This window comes from Antechinus flavipes, chromosome 2 (genome assembly GCF_016432865.1).
Source record: "Antechinus flavipes isolate AdamAnt ecotype Samford, QLD, Australia chromosome 2, AdamAnt_v2, whole genome shotgun sequence".
Lineage (NCBI taxonomy): Eukaryota > Metazoa > Chordata > Mammalia > Dasyuromorphia > Dasyuridae > Antechinus > Antechinus flavipes.
This window is the reverse complement of record NC_067399.1, coordinates 539,132,408-539,137,491: the sequence shown is the minus strand read 5'-3', so window position 1 is coordinate 539,137,491 and position 5,084 is coordinate 539,132,408.

Below are 5,084 nucleotides of genomic sequence, written 5' to 3'. Positions count from 1 at the left end.
ACTCAAGTCCACATGTTACCTTCTGCCCTGATTCTCCACTCTCCCTTCCCTCCACCACATTCATTACTTCACATTCCTCAAATTACTTTGTATTACATATCTGGATGCAGATAGTATCCCTGGTTTTTTTTCTTCTTCTTCACATTCTTAACACTCGATATTGTGCTTCATACATACTAAGCTCAACAATGTTTATTGTTTATTGAGTTACAAAAAAAGAATAGAGTCAATACAATGAAATTGGAAGAACAACAAAATACAAATAATCAAAATTGAATGCAGAAAAATTAGAATGTCTGAGTTTGGCTCCAAAAAAGAGATATGATAAGACCATCTCTTCCTTCTGGGTTTGTAGGTATAGAATATTGCCTATGTTATCTGACTTTTTCAATATATAGACTAGTTTTGCTGAACAAAAAGGAAATTTTCTATTATATTATTTGTGTAATTCAGATTTCCAATCCTGGGGCATTTTCATATTGCTGATTGGGGTACCAAATTGGTAGAGAAAATGTTGACCCAAGGCTGAGGATCCTCTTTAAGGCAGAGTTAGTGTAAGAGCTTTGGAAAGTAGGGAGAGACTTTCAGTTTAGAGAAATCATACATAGTGCTAGATTCTTTTAGGTACTGACTTCAGAAATGTAAAGAGAGAAAGACTTTAAGATTTGTAGACATGTTGGTGAACTAAACTCTTCAATATGTTCCAGATAACTTATTTGCTCCTTAAAAACTGGAGGAATTTCCTAAGAGTGGGAATGGGACTTCTCTATTGGTTTGAGCTGAGTTCTCATCCTACTCCCAGTTTGTTCTATTCTTTGACATAGTTTAATCTGTAGGACTTTTCCAATTTCCATTTTCTATTTTCTTTGGGGAAATGTATATACTCACCATTTGCTATTTGTGATGGATGATCTTTCTGTAACCAGAAGTTTATGGGAAGGAATAAAAGTTTGTATGTATAAATTTGGGGTAACTCTTACCTCTTTATAAGATAAGAACCAGGAAAGTGGTTTGAACCCAAATGGTATTCCTAGACCAAAAATATTTAGAGGTCAAATCAATATAATTATATTCCAGTGCCCTCTTAGAGATTATAAGTACCCAGCATCCTGGCCTTTTTCCTGCTCTATATAAATCTAAAATATCAGTTTCCCTTGGAAAACATCAGGGAAGATTCCAGAGATATCTGTCAAACTCTCTTGACACAATTTTATTTTATTTTCATGCAAATTCTTTCCATCCCCTGCCCCCATCATTGAGAAAGCAAGAAAAATAAAATCTGTTACAAATATGTATTATTAAGCAAAAAAATATATCACATTGGTTTATATTTGCAAAACCAAAATGAAACAAAAAAAACCTTTTAATCTAAATTCATCATCTTTGTATAAGGGATGAATAGTATATTTTCCTTATCATTTCTGTGAAAATGTGGGCAGTCATTATGCTCATCAGAGTTCCTAAATCTTTCAAAATTGTCTTTACAATATTGTTGTTTTTGCATAAATTATTTTCTTAATTCTGTTCATTTTGCAACAATTTGTATAAGTCTTCTCAGTTTTCTTAGAAACCATCTGTTCATTATTTCTTATAGCACAATAATTTTCTATCACATTCATATACCATAATTTGTTCAGCCATTCCTCATTTGATAGGAATCCTCAGCTTTCAATTCTTTGACAGCACAAAAATAACTTATAATTATTTTTTTTCAATGTAAGGGTCCTTTTCCTCTTTCTTTGATCTCCTTCGTATTTAGATCACATGGTAGTATTTCTAGTTCAAAGGATGTTCACAATTTAATAGCTTGTGGAGGATAGTTCCAATTTGCTATCCAGTCTGACTGGACTAGTAGACAGTACTACCAACAAAGTGTTAATATACCCATTATCTTACAGTTCCTCAACATTTGCTAATTTCCTTTTTGTGAACTTCACCAATCAGATAAGTATAGGTAGAATCTCACAGTTGTTTTAATTTACATTTCCCTAATTATTAGTGGGTTTGAGTATTTTTATTTGGCTATTAATATGTCAATATGAATTTCTTCTTCTGAAAACTGCCTCTTTATATCCTTTGACCACTTTATATTGGTGCGAAATTTTACCTTTTTTTATAAAGGATTGTTCTTGGAGTGGGGGTAGGGAGAGCAAAGAATTAATTAAATGTTAAGTTAAGCTCAAATTGTATGTAATTCCTTTAAGTTTTAGTGATGAACAAGGAGCTAAAATTATCTGGAAGTTCCTTTACCTAAAAGGTAGATAGTATGAAAAGAAAGTGTGGAAACAGGTTCACTTTTGTGTCATCTTTCAATGAATTTTTTTAAATGTTACATTGATCAGCCTTTTGTCTTTGATATCATAGAGCTCTCCAGATATGCCCATCCCCGCAACACCCACCCCATTCTTCTTCCAATTGCCATATAGTTTTCCCTTGCCACAAATGAAAATAGTCAAGGAAAACCAAAGGACACAGGAAAATGTTTGCAGCATTTGTCACCCATAGTCCTCCTCTTCTATAACAAGATGTGTTTTTCTCCATCTCTTCTTTGGCAATGATTTTTCTCATTGCCTTTATCTGAGTTCAGTTATCTTTTGTCGTGTTTTCCCTCCAATTATCTCCTGATCATTTTGGGTACTGGTCCTGATTTCCTCAGCATCAGAACATGCAAGTCTTAGGATGTTTCTTGGAAGTCCTTATATTTGTCTTTTCTATTACATTCATGAGCAACAGTTTGCTCAGCATTCCCCAATGAACACCTAGTCTTTCCAATTTTTGATATCATACCACTGTGTTCAATATGGTTTTGTTCTTGAAAGTGGAATGAATATCTGTATTCTTAATCAATTAATAAACATTTATTAAGAGCCTATTATATGCCATTGTAAATGAGCACTGAGAATATACAGTCACAAAATAATCCCTGCCCTCAAAGAGCTTATAGTCTAGTGCAATATCCTAACATCATAATTTTAAGTACAAATAAAGGGACCAGAAGTAATCTTAGCTCAGTCAATAATAGATTTGATGACCTTGAATAAGACACTCCTACTTTATGGCCCTCAGTTTCTTTATCTGTAAAAAGTAAGGATTGGGCCAAATAGTCTCTAAGATCCCTTTCAATCCTAATATTCTCTGAATGCTGTTTTACAAATTCTGATGACTATTTTTTGATGGTTTTATTGATATAGGAAATTTCAGAGTGAAATTTCAATGTAGCTAAACAATTTTTGTGATCATTAACAAGTTGCCATGGGATACTGATTAGTTAAGTAAATGATTTGCCTGGGGGTCACACAGTCAGTATGTGTCAGAGTTAAGGCTTCAATCCAGGTATCCTCACTGTGAGATTGACTGCCTCTAATCACTGTGCTAAACTGCTTCTCTATTAGTGTATGTTTTTGATTGACATGTCCTGTATTTCAGGGTGAACAATGGATAGTAAAGGAGGAAAAGAAATTGGGGAGAAAGGATAAAACCAGTGATTTCTAAGCTTTCTAAGAACTTTCCAGAATGCTAACTCCAATCTTCACTCATATTAAATAATTGGAAGTAAGGCAAATGACCTTTATGTTGCCTTCTTCTATCTAGAGATCTTATATTCCCTTTCCTTTTAAAGAAAAACGTCTGTCTTGGAAGGGAGGAGATTGAAATGAGCTCCCTCTTAGAAAATAATCTGCTTTAAACATCAGGATGGAAATCTCTAAGAAACTTGACATTTGAGTGTTCCATAAGCATTATAATGGATGGCTGTCTTCTTTTTGAAATGGCTTAGCATTAAAGTTTAATGAGCAATGCATATTCTGCTGGAAACTTGCTTTCCATCTGACAGATTGGAGGCCAAGCCTGGGTTTGCTAACTGGGCTAGTCATAAGAAATATGTCTGTTTCTTCCAAACTGACAGCTCTTCTCTTTAGGAAGTTATACTTTGATGAGGCTTCCTTTACCATATTTGATTTCTATGACAGAATAAGTACCCATTTTCTCACTAGAAAGCCATTAACATGATGTTCAGAGAACAATCCCTAACATAATAAATGGGTATTTCTTTTTGTTAAACTGGAATTTAAGGATGAATGGGGTGGGTAGGGGGAAGGCCAGAGCATGGGGAAAGTCTCAATTTTCTTTGTAGTGTAGTTGAAAGACTGGATTTGAAGTTGGAGAGCTAGTTTGTAATCCTGACTCTGACATTTACTACTTTTGTGATTTTGGCTAAATCATCGAATCTCCCAATACCTCAGTTTTTTCATCTATAAAATGAAAAGATTGGACCAATAACCTTTAAAGTCCCTTCCACCTCTAAAATCTTGGATAGTAGTTTTATTATCATCTCCTTTAAGAAAAAATTGAACAAGGAAGCAAATGGACTATTATTCCTTTAACCTTTTAACTTTGGGATCTTTGTGGATCTCTTCCTCTGCGAGCTTCTCTTTGTGACTGTGGTCACCTGGAGAAAGCAGTGTGGTACAGTGGTAAATAGAGCATAGGCTTTGAAGTCAGAAGGCCCCACCCCTGATGTATTTACTACCTAGGTGACCAAGTCACTTAATCTTCCTTTATCTATAAAAGAAAGAGTTGGACTAGGTGACTTCTTAGATCCCTTCTGTAATTCTGCAATGCTATATGTGACTGCCAGCATGATTCTGCAGAAATTATCTTTAGGTGGCAGGGTTGGTCTTCTAGGTAAGCCTTATAGGATGGGATTTGAGGAGCACCATCCAAAATAAAAAATTTTCCATGAGGGACTGCAATGCCTGAATCAGAATTAGGAATTGGGTTAAATGGATCCCCTTTCTAAAATGTGAGTGAGTTTGTGAGACCAGCATGTAACATATTAAAAGTCATAAACACAACACAGTGGGAGTGTGCTCATCATATACAGGAAGGATTCATAAGCAGCAAGTGGACATTGTTTACCTGGAAGGGAGTGAGGAGATCTAGTCCTAGAAGGGGCCTTAGAGATCATCTATCTATTTCAACACCCTCATTTTAGAGATGAGGAAATGGAGTCCCAGAGAAATATGATCTCCCAAGGTCACCTGGGTTTCATGTAACAAACCCAGAATTCAAACCCAGAGCCTCTG